General features: G+C 40.4%; 1 long non-coding RNA gene across 1 annotated transcript in view; it reads right to left on the reverse strand.

Moving 5' to 3' along the window:
- The window catches only part of LOC106149917, a 20,480-nt gene extending 11,038 nt beyond the window's left edge, over positions 1–9,442 (reverse strand). The window contains exons 1-2 of the long non-coding RNA XR_001236382.1: positions 9,275–9,442; positions 7,803–7,886 (exon numbers count right to left, since the gene is read on the reverse strand). This is a non-coding gene — a long non-coding RNA (uncharacterized LOC106149917). The remainder of the gene's footprint in view (positions 1–7,802; positions 7,887–9,274) is intronic.
- Positions 9,443–11,922: the final 2,480 nt, after the last annotated feature.

The following is an 11,922-nucleotide window of genomic DNA, read 5'->3' on the forward strand; positions in this document are numbered from 1 at the left end:
TTTTTTTTGGTTTTTCTCTGGTACTGGGAACCGAACTCACGACCTTGCGCTTGCCAGGCAGGCGCTTTGCTGCTGAGCTAAATCCCCAGCCCCAAGAAAATATAAAAATTCTGAATAATGCAATATCAGTTAATGAGATTGAGAATGTAATTAAAAACTTACCAACCAAGAACAGCACAGGTCCTGATGCATTCACAGCCAACTTCTACAAGATCTTTAAACAAGATTTAATGCCAATATTCCTCAAACACTTTAATGAAATTGAAAGGGAAGCAATATTCCCTAACTCATTCTTGGAGGCAAATATTACCATGATATCAAAACCAGAGAAAGACCCAACCAAAAAAGAGAACTACAGTCCAATCTCCCTAATGAACATAGATGCAAAAGTCCTCAATAAGATACTGGCAAACAAAATGCAGCAAATCATAGAGAAGATTATACCCAATGACCAAGTGGGATTCATCCCAGGAATGTAGGGATGGTTCAACATACAGAAATCAATAAATGTAATATACCATATCAATAAAGCCACAGAAAAAAATCACATGTTCATCTCAATAGGTATAGAAAAAGCTTTTGATGAAGTCCAACACTCATTCATGATAAAACCCTACAGAAAATCAGAACAGATCGTCTTTATCTCAATCCGATAAAAGCTGTCTTGACAAACCAACAGCCAACATCACACTAAATGGAAAAGAAAACAAAAGATTTCACTCAGAAATCAGGAACAAGACAAGGGTGTCCACTTTTACCACTTCTATTCAATATAGTTCTAGAAACACTAGCCAGAACAATTAGACATGAGAAAGAATTAAAAGGAATAAGAATAGGGAAGGAAGAAATTAAATTATCATTATTCACAGATGACATGATACTCTACATAGAAGACCCCAAAAACTCCAGCAAAAGACTTGTAGATTTCATAAGCAAATTCAGTAGTGTAGCTAGATACAATGTCAACACTCAAAAATCAACAGCATTCTTGTACATAAACTACAAACACACTGAGGGAGAAATTAGGGAAACCATACCCTTCACAATAGCATCCAAAAAAATGAAATACTCAGGAATCAATCTAACAAAGGAAGTAAAAAATCTATATATTGAAAATTATAGAACTCTGGAGAAGGAGATCAAAAAAGATATCAGAGAATGGAAAGATATCCCTTGCTTATGGATTGGAAGAGCCAACGTAATGAAAATGGCCATACTCCCAAAATTGTTACACAGATTTAATTCAATCCCAGTCAAAATGCCATTAGTGTACCTCACAGAACTAGAGAAAACATTCCTAAAATTCACCCAGAACCAGAAGAGAACTAGAACAGCAAAGGCAATTCTGGGCAACAAAGGCAAAGCAGAAGGCATCACAATCACTGACTTGAAATTATATTACAAAGCTACAGTGATAAAATCAGCATAGTACTGGCAAAAAAACAGACGTCAGTGGAACAGATGAGAAGATGCAGACACAACTACACAGACACTTTATCTTTGACAAAGGAGCAAAACATGTTCACTGAAAGAAAGCTAGCCTCTTTAATAAATGGTGCTGGTAAAATTAGCTGCCACATGCTGAAGACTAAAACTAGACCCATGCCTATCACCATGCATTAAACTAAAGTCAAAATGGATCAAAAATCTAATTTTTTTTTTTTGTCTTTTTGAAACAGGGTCTCACTATGCAGTTCAGGCTGACCTTGAACCCACTTTGTAGCCCAGGCTGGCCTCAAACTTGCAATGATCCTCCTACCTCAGCCTCCCAAGTTCTGGGATTACAGGCGTGCACCACCATGCCTGGCTCTTTTGAGATCTTGGATGGACAAACTTTACTATTAGGTTGAGGAAGTGGAGGCCAAATATAAGGAGCAGGTTAGAATTTTCTGATGGGCTGTGACAGATCCAGCAACAGGAGACATTATTTTTCTGTGCTAATATTTAGATGTTCTCTAAGGAGTTTTAGTTCTATGCCTCCTGTTAAGAAAATATAATGCATTAAAGACATGGGATATTAAAGAAACTACCAGGAGTCCGACAGCCATATCCCTAGCAAAATCATCTACACCATGGATCTAATTAAAAGCAGCAGTCAATCAATCTTCCAGTACCATGAGTCAGTCCTGTCAACCTCTTGACACATGGAGCAGGACATGGGTGGTGGCCTGTATAGATGCAGGCCCAGTGTCCATTTTCCTTGCATTTAAATAGGAACCATTTTCTTGATTGGCCCTGGGTTCTGTCTTGAATAATTTCAGTGTACTTAAAGCACTGACAATTACAACAGCCGTACTTTTGGCCTGTCTCTTGTCTCAGGTCCTCTCCTTTGTATCTTTTTCCAGATCCAAATTGTTGAACACAGAGAAAGCTATGTTCAACAACTGGTTCTAAGGGATCTTGGAACCTATCAGAAGTTTTTGCAATTTTTGCCAAGTATCTGGGGCTGACTGACTAATGAAATGTTCCATTAGGGCATGTCCTTCCTTGGAAGTTGGATTTAGATTTTCATATTTGTGGAAAGCTAATTGGCAGTGAAAGGCAGCTGGGTTTTCCTCTTTGCATTGTACAGTGGAGCCTTGACTTATGAACACAATTCATTCACAAGGGCTGGTTTCAGCTCAAGTTAGTTGTAAGTCAAGAGTATTTTTTTCCATAAGAAATAATGGAAATGCCCATAACGCATTTGAAACCTCCCAAAGCATCCTTTAAGTAACAGTTTCATAATAAAAAGAGTTGCACAATGTGTATAATTTACCAGAACCATCAAAAATTTTCTTAGTATATTCACCAAAAAGTTATAAAATGTGCCTGGTTTACCAGAAACAACAATTCCATACTGTACTCACCATGCGAGTTGGCGTCTTTGGCTTGCAGGAGGGGAGGATGGAATGGAAGTGGTTATTGTTTGGAAGGAGCGTCCCCTTCCCTAAGAACAGCAGGAACCTGGTCTCTGGTGTCCTTTTTCCCCTTGGAAGAGTCTGTGGCCCACTAGACTTGCTGTGGCTCACTAGAGCTCAGCTTTTTCAGAACTAAAAACTGACCTAAAGTTGTCTGTTCTTGCTTTAACACTGTTCTTCTTGTGATTGTTTTCTTTCCCTTTCCTTCTTGTGATTGTTTTCTTTCCCTTTCCTTCCTTCCTTAGCTTCTTTTCTAGCATTTTGGGGGCCGTTTTGATGGTAACAACTATGCAAAGCACTGACCAAAAACATGTCCACAAACATGCTCATCTGGGCTCAGACTGACGCGTGTCCACTTATGTGCGATTGTGTATGCTAACAGGTGCAGCATAGGCTGTTCTGGCATTGCATCTTTGTTTACAACCATACAGGCTGCCAGCACTTGGGTTATAACTCAAGACTTTGGTTGTAGGTTAAACCTAAAATTTGGGTTACAGCCCAAGTTGTTCCTATGTGGGCTGGTCGTAACTCACGTGTCCATTATATAACCTGTCTTACATTTTTGTAATTGACAGGTTTCTTAATGCATCTTTTTATTCCCATTATAAGAGCAGTCATCATTGTAGGCCTCATATTTAGTTCATCTCTAGTATCACGGTCCCAATTTGGTTTTGTCAGAAGGACAGTAACCTCTTTGGCATGTTTTCCATCTTTTTGCAGCATATTGTTCATCTGCATATCTCCCAGGATTTTATTTTTCTTTGTCTTTTTGAGACAGAGTCTTGCTATGCAGTTCAGGTTGGCCTTGAGCTCACTTTGTAGCCCAGGCTGGCCTTGAATTTGCAATGATCCTCCTGCTTCAGCCTCCCAAGGGCTGGGATTACAGGACTGCACTACCACACCCAGCATCTCCTAGGATTTTTTGTCTTTCATCTGGAATACAGCAAGTGGTGAAGACAAATGACATTTGCTCCTAGAGTTCAACAACAAGGGTCAAAGTTTGAAACCCATCTGCAAACTTACTAGGATTTTCTGAAAATTAGCCTAAATATTCTTTGCATTGTTGGGTATCTGCTACTGAAAAAAGAACCTGGACTTAAGTAGTCCCTGTATTTCTGAGGATTCTCTTAGGCTCAGGATGAACAATGAGTTAGAAGAATAAGAAATACCACTCTGAATATGTCTTGCTGGGCTTACATCTATCTAAGGATAGGAGGGGGCTAGAGTACTGGGGTTTTCTGGGCAGTTAGCCCCTGATGGAGTTTCTGAGTCCTTTGGAGAGGGTGGGAGTGATTCACTGGCCTGAGGATTATAAGGAGGAGGTTGAGGAGGCCTCCCAATATGGTTTTTTTCATCAAACAAGTACAGGAAACCCATATCCCCTGAAGGACAGGTGGGGGAGGGGATTTGAGGAGGGGAGCATCAATGATATTCTTTTCTTCTGAAGATGCTTCTTTAAATACCATATTTAAATAAATAACATATTTCTTGGGTCTTTATAAAGGGATGGTTTTTGATAAAAAGCCATAAATGCCCAAACACAAAGGATTCCAGACTACTTTCCTTGTCATCTGCAGTAATGACCTCACTGAAGAATGGTGCTGTGATTTAGACCACCATTTTACACCTATCTCTCACTGTTTCCTAGTTCACACTGGAGCCAAACAGTATTGCAAATAGAAGATAAGTTCTTTTTTTTACTGTCAGGGTCAAATTTTTCCACGTTTTAAATGATAGAGCCTAATGGTGAGATCAGTGGGATCTATGGATCTGTAGGTTATTTCCTGTGGTGCTTTATGTGGCCTATGGGGAGGAAAGGAGTGAGTGAGTGAGTGAGTGAGAGAGAGAGAGAGAGAGAGAGAGAGAGAGAGACATACAGACAGACAGACAAAGAGACAGAGAGACAGAGAGAGAGAGATAGAGAGGAAACATGGTCCAGGGTCTTTCTGAAGATAGCTCTACAGAAGGAAAGAGACCTACGGAGTTCTGGGGCATCCACCATGAAACTTGAATTGTACTACCAGATGTCTCTAGTAAAGCAAGCAGCACTGGGGACCCCTTTCATTCTTTTGACCTCTCTATAGCCTGCAGTCTACTATGACTCCTTAGGAATTCCTTAGAACCCACCCCTGGCTCCATCTAACTACTTGAGAGATAGTATCTCTTTCACTTATCCCATAATAAAAGACTTCGGTAATTATTTTTTAAGATAGTAAAGATAGGAGCCTATCCTTCAGCATTTTAAAAAAATGCCTTTGAAAGTTCCAAAGACAAAGTTTGGGATTATTATTTATTGACTAAGATACTCCAGCTTTACTTCTGCATACTCACAACCAGTTGGTTTGGCTTTCATTGTCTTTTCTCTTTGTTCTGCTCAGGTCCTCAGGCCCATGTTTTTAAACTACCTGAACTTTTATTAGAAGAAACCCTCCCAGATTTAGAAGGGAAGAGTGGAAGAGGCCTATCTATTTTCTAAAAATAGAGGCCACAGCTCTGACATATAAAGGTAAGGTTAGCTGATGTCCGCAAAGACAGTTGGGAAACATGGTGGAATGGTGAATTGGGATGGCTCCCTGAGGTTTTAGGAAATGGGGCCCCAAAGCCAGTAACTCACTAAAGAAATACAGAGACAAAAGGCCAAGCCAGGGGCGAAACCCAGATGAGACTTTGCTCATGGTGAGTGCAAACAGCAGTAAGCTGGAAGGTGGCTACTCAAGCAGGAGACCAAGTTCTGACAGCTATTCTCCTCCACACAGATGAGAAATCTGGATAACACATTAGGAGTAACACAAGTGTGGGAGCAAAAGAGACCTATGAAACTTTAGTTCACACACACGGATCTACATGGTGCTTAGATGTGTATTCTTGCAACTGGTAAAGTCCAAAATTGTGCAATCTGGACCAGGTTAATGCCAGATGCCTTACTGGATTTTAATTGACTCATCCCCATGATGAGTGACAAAAAGCAAGCAAGCGAGCAAACAGGAAAGAGAAGAGAGATAAAGAAAATAACTTTTTCCAAACAAGTCTTACCTCTGGCTGGCTTGCCAAGAAAATGTTACTGGATGGTCTGTCCAGGGGAAACTTTTTCTAGGTTCTTGATGTCTTGAATAAAGAACGGACAAGACACACAGAAAAGGTAGCAGGGATGTACATTTATGGAAGCTGCGAAAGAATTATGCTCTGCAGAATGAGAGTGGGCCAGCGAACAGGCTCACAGCATCCAACAGGATAAGACAAGGGGGTGTGTTGTATCTGGAAGTCCTGTATTGGTGTCCCCCTCATGTACATAAGGCGCTGGGGTAGTTGTCCTATCAAAGATTCACTTGACCTGGTGCCCGATTTAAACTGTTGTATCAAAGACCCACTTGGTTTCATGCCAGATGTGAGCGAAGAATTGAAAATAGCTCTTCTCTGATCGGTTCCATGTTCAATGTTCAGGACCTGTAGAGTCATCCCGGATCCTGAGTTCTGTGCATGTGCCCTGTGTCTCATGGTTTTAACAGATTGCTGCCAGTTGTTTGATTGGTTTTGCCCCAGCCCTAAATGCCCTCAATTCCAGAGTTGAGGCAGTTATTACCCATGTAAACATGCGCCCAGCTCTTTGAGGAAATTAGGAAGAAGCACAATATGGGTGGACAATATTTACTCAGGCACAAGTTAACATGTAAGATGAAGCTGTGCACATGAAACAAAGACTTAATCTACCGCTTACCAGATTTTAAAAAGTTACACTATTAGCATGATTTCTTTTATTGCTGCCCTATGCAACACTTAATCCGAAATTTGCATTAAATTCTAAATTTAATTTGTGTTAAAGTAGGGCTCCTGGTTGTAGCCAGGTGAGAATATATATCTCAAGAGAGATTGGTTGCTCAGTTAATTAATCTGAGTTTGAATTTGTGTTTTGTCTTAACTTATTATAAGTCTTAGTCAATTTAAAAGCTCTTGGGCCAGGTTTTAAGACATTTTTCATTGTACTAAAATTTAGATATAGCCGGTCAGAGGTTTCCACACCTTATCCAGTCTCTACTGCATAAGGCCTCTGCTATGGAGAAAAGAAACCATTTTAGAAAGAATACTCCGTGCCACAAAAAACATGTGGTTATATGTCTCTATTTTTCTAAAGTAGGAATGAAGGCAGCCAGAAGAAAGGAATTAACTTCCAACAGATGTTTTTACAAATATTTTGAAGCACAAGTAGTTTAGAATGAACCAAGGATAATTAGCAGAAAAGCAAGGAGGAACTTAAATCCCAGTGAGAAACTTACCAACATTAACGAACAAACATGGTCAGTGGTACAGAAGGCGCTTGCTCGTACTTGCCGCTAATCCAGGAGAGGGCAAGCGAAGAGCTATGGACATTGTCCTGGCCAAGGTTACTCCAAAGACTCTTCTTAAGTACAGTTGCGTGAAATCAGAGTGCACTTCCAATTATAAAATTACCTTTTTTAAAAAATTCATAAGTATCTAGAATTCTCCAGCTGATCTCTAGGCCCATCCCTGTGTCTCTAGCCTCTTAGTCTTTTAATCCAAACTTTGCTTTCAGGAAAACAGTTCAAAAGCTTGAATTCCACACTGGCTTGAAGCCCTGGATAGCTAACATAAAGTCCCTTCTTTCTAAGCGCCTGCCTGGATTCATGGCTCTTAGGAGCCAGGACTTGTCTCCCGGCTGGCTACGCCAAAACTTATCAGCCAAGCAGGTTCATTGGCTTACCGCTGACCAAGTCAAAGGAGACCACATATTTTGGTAAAAAAAAAAGGAAAAATGATTATTCAAACCAGCTCTGAGGAGACAGAGGGGTGCAGCTGCCTCAAATTACCTTCTCACTATGTACAAATGTTCTTTTATAGTAAAGATCAGAGGGAAGCATGAATACAGAGCGATAATGTACTACTTACTTTGTTACTTCCAGCCATCTTTAGCTCAAACTGGGCTTCATCTTCCTGGGACCAGCCTCTGGCTATTCTGTCAGGTCACCTGGGCTGAGGAGAAGAAGGGTGCTGTTTATATGCTCATCAGGAGGACGCTTGAAGAAGTTGCTTATCACTAAAAGAAAACAATCTAGCTTTTCAAGCTCTGCTTTTGAGATGCTGGCTACATGTTGGCTGCTAATAATCTATTGCTTGACATGCATAAACCCATGGGTGACTTTATAGCCACTCAGTGTATTCCAGCTAGCTAAGGAAAGGGGATGTTTTCCTGTACGTTACTCCATTTATGCCTCTCTAGGAATCAACTCTTGAATTAACTACAGCATACTCCTTTGCTTCTGAAAATGAATTGTTAAATGTCAACCTCTGCCTCCTGAGAAGGATATTCTAAGTGAATTCTCACTCAGTGTGGGTAAGATGGGGCGGGGATATAGCTTAGTGGTAGAACACTTGCCACAGTTTGAGCTCCCATGTTGGGAAGATAAGGTTATTTGCCTTAAAAAATATTGGATGGTAAACTATGTTGGCCCTGTAATCTAAGTATTTGCCTACTTTATTACTAGATAAACTGAAGCATAAAGCAACTTAAAATATCGTTGTCTTCAGAGATGTAATTTATGTGTTTAGGAAGTATTTAATACTCATTGAACTGGGCGTGGTGGTGCACGCTTGTAATCCCAGCACTCAGGAGACTGAGGCAGAAGGATCGCTATGAGCTTGAGACCAGCCTGGGCTGCAAAGTGAGCTCAAGGCCAGCCTGAACTGCATAGCGAGACCCTGTCTCAAAAAGATGAAAATAAAAAAAAAAAGAATACTCATTGATAGTTCTGCACTTGTTGGATTTTGGGATGTTGCCACTTTCATTTATTTTGATCCTTAATCTTCATCTTATCCTACACTGTGTCAATAGGATAAATCAGTTATTTCTGAGTTGTTATTAGGCCTGGATTCAAGACAACCAAATCCTTAAACAGCCAGGTCTACAAGATTTCCCTCTGGAGACACACAGAATTATGAGGACCCAGGCATATTGTTTCTTAGTATTTGTGTTTGGCACCAAAATCCTATTTGGAGTCCCTAGACCTCACAACCTTTTTTGGAGTAAATAGGACTGAATACGTTCCTATGTATTTTTGTCCGAAGCTTCCCAGAATTTCCCCCAGTTCTTCTCCCTCTAGTGGCAAAAGAAGGGAGAAGGTGTTGGGATAGAGAATCTCCCCTAAGATTAAGAGTGAGGCGGTCTAACGCTATGTCCCAGACCAGGTCTGCGTTTGCAAGGCTGGAAGTAGGGGGCGGGCTCGTGGTGAGAGCTCAGGAGAAGCCAGAGGGAGGGTACAGCAGCCGATGGTGAAGTCACGTTCATGAGAGAAGTCAACAAGGACAGGGCCTCTGAGAAACTGAATCCAATCCGAGAACACAGAGAAGCAAAAGGTTTCCACCTTTTGCGACTTCCCACCAGAAGTTCTGCCGTCAGCCTCAACACTCTGGCCCAGCAAAGTCCTCAGAAATTAACATTGTTTTCCCTTAAGAGGCGAGGGTGGAGGAGGGCAGGGAGAGGCTGGAGCTTCACTCTGACTCCAGAGGCCAACAATGCGTACTGTCCCACCTCCGGGTTATCAGTGCAGAGGTGACCTCCGAAACGCTCCTGTTCCTGTCCCTACCGGCCTTCCGGGTGGCTGGCACCGCCTCATTCCACAGCGTTCCGTGTAATCAGGGGAAGTCCGGCCTGCTGCTTTGCACTGTCACGGCTGTGCGGAGAGGCAGCCTCTGAATGCTCCCGCAGCCCAGGCAGCAGGCAGCTGCAAGCAGGAATCAATTAAGCGGCTATTAGGTTCAGACTCTCAGGCAATGACATAGTTGGCTTCACGCTGACTTTATTATATATGAAATCCCCAAAGAGAACAATACCTTATCTAAACTTTCATTATATTTTGCAGTATAATGAATATGAATCGATAGAAAATTTTGTTATTACAGCTTTCGTTTCAGAAGAGTTTTTCCCTTTTCTTCCTTCTCTATCAAGAAATCAAATTATAACCACAGAAAGAAAGCCTTTCTACTAAAGGACTTTGGGATGAGAACAATGGCTTCCTTTTTAACATTAATATTTTAACCTGCATTTAAAAATAAGCTTGAGAGATTTTATACCATATAGAATATGTTTCTCAGGCAATAAGTTTTACTTGGATGTTTTAGAAAATTAACATTTATCCATGGCAATGGAATGATATCATATGTATTGAAATATGATAATCTGTTTTTGTTGAATATTTTATTTATTTGTTTATCTATTTATGTATTTTGTCTTTTTGAGACAGGGTCTCTCTGTGCAGTTCAGGCTGGTCTTGAGCTCATTTTGTAGCCCAAGCTGGCCTCGAACTTGCAATGATCCTCCTGCTTCAGCCTCTCGAGTGCTGGGATTACAGGCATGCGCCACCACACCCGGCTTGAATATTTTAAAATTAGAAATGCATCATATATAGATAAGAATAGAAAATAAAATAATGGAAGCATATTATCTATATATCTACCAAATTTTATTAAAGTGATATGATGCCATGCATGCTTTCATAGTTTCTGAAGAAATAATACACAATCGATGCAATGGAGTCCAACTTTATTCTTCCGCTATCCTGTTACCCTCTCTTATTCTTGGAGGTAACCCCAGTCATAAATTCAGTGCCCATAGTTTGCCTATTTCTACGATGTATGTGTAGAAGCTATAATCTGATTAATCTGATCTTACATATTGCCAAACAGTATATATCCTTCTCCAACTGATTTTTAAACACAACATTTTAGTTGAGTTTTTTTTCAGTACTGGGGATTGAAGCCAGAGCCTCCTACATGCCAGGCAAGCCCTCCATCACTGAACCACATCCCAAGCTCTTTTAAAAAGTTTTTTTATTGAGACAGGGTACGGCTAAGTTGCCCGTGCTAGCTTCAAACTTGCAATATTGCTTCAGACTCCCAAGTAGCTGAGATTAATGGTCTGTACCACCAAGCCTGGCTTCAAACAGGCTTTTAACCTGGGGAAACTGGGGAGTATATAGAGCTAGATAAACCCCAAGCCTTTAATTTAAGATGCAAGGCCTTCAGGTGTTATGCGAACATCCGACTTATAGATGCATACATATTTTTTGCTGATAAAACAGTTCCATGGCTTTTATGCAATTTTCAACTCCATGTATGATCCTGAAAGGCAAAAAAATACCAGCTGTAATATCTTTCTCAAAATGTTAAGATTCCATAAGGTACAAAGAGGATTTTTCAAACTATGATGAACGATTTATTTTCTTTAATTTATTCTATATTTTATTCTATTCTATACGTAGCATTGTAAAAAAAATGATAATTCTAATGCTGTTGGTAGGCTGAGGTTTTTCTTTTTCTTTTTAGGGGTAGTGGTCAGCCGGGCACTTTTGAACACTTAATAAAATTGCACACACCGTAATGACCGCTAGAGGGCACTAGCACAACTCAAACCAGAAGAAACATCTCTGGAGTAAAATATGTCAGAGGGGCCCCTTGCTAATCTTTGCATATTTATTTATTTCTGTTTACAGATTTTTACATCAAGCTTCTAATATATTTTAAAACTTTCATGGAAAAGCTATTTTACTGTATCAGTTTCATAAAACAAATGTAAAGTTAGCCCAAAGACCTTAAATACGGGAAGTAGATGAATTACAGCTGGCTTCTGGCTACTTATCTAATCATTGAGTTTTTAAAACATCAGTTATTGGTCAATTAATTGATATCTTTGCTAATGAACAGTGCAATTAAGGAGTTGAAATAGATAAAGAAAGCCTTGTCATGTAGGACTTTACTAAGAGTGATCTGTCATCACTTGGGAGATACGTTCCGTCTTTGGGCACGTTCCATGATCTTTCTTTGCCAGTTAGGAAGAAAACTATGGGTGTGTTGCGTCTGGAAGGCCGTGCTGCTGGTACTCTGCAGTAACACTGAGGGTCTTTCCCTTCAGCCACTTACTTTTCCGGGTTTACTGAGGGAGCTAAGGCAAGAAGGATCAATTTTCCTTCTTCTAATTGAGAACTGCTCAAGGGCTTTTTATGTGCTAACTGCC

The sequence above is a fragment of the Chinchilla lanigera genome, unplaced genomic scaffold, assembly GCF_000276665.1.
Source record: "Chinchilla lanigera isolate Chin_1 unplaced genomic scaffold, ChiLan1.0 scaffold00056, whole genome shotgun sequence".
In the NCBI taxonomy this organism is placed as follows: Eukaryota; Metazoa; Chordata; class Mammalia; order Rodentia; family Chinchillidae; genus Chinchilla; species Chinchilla lanigera.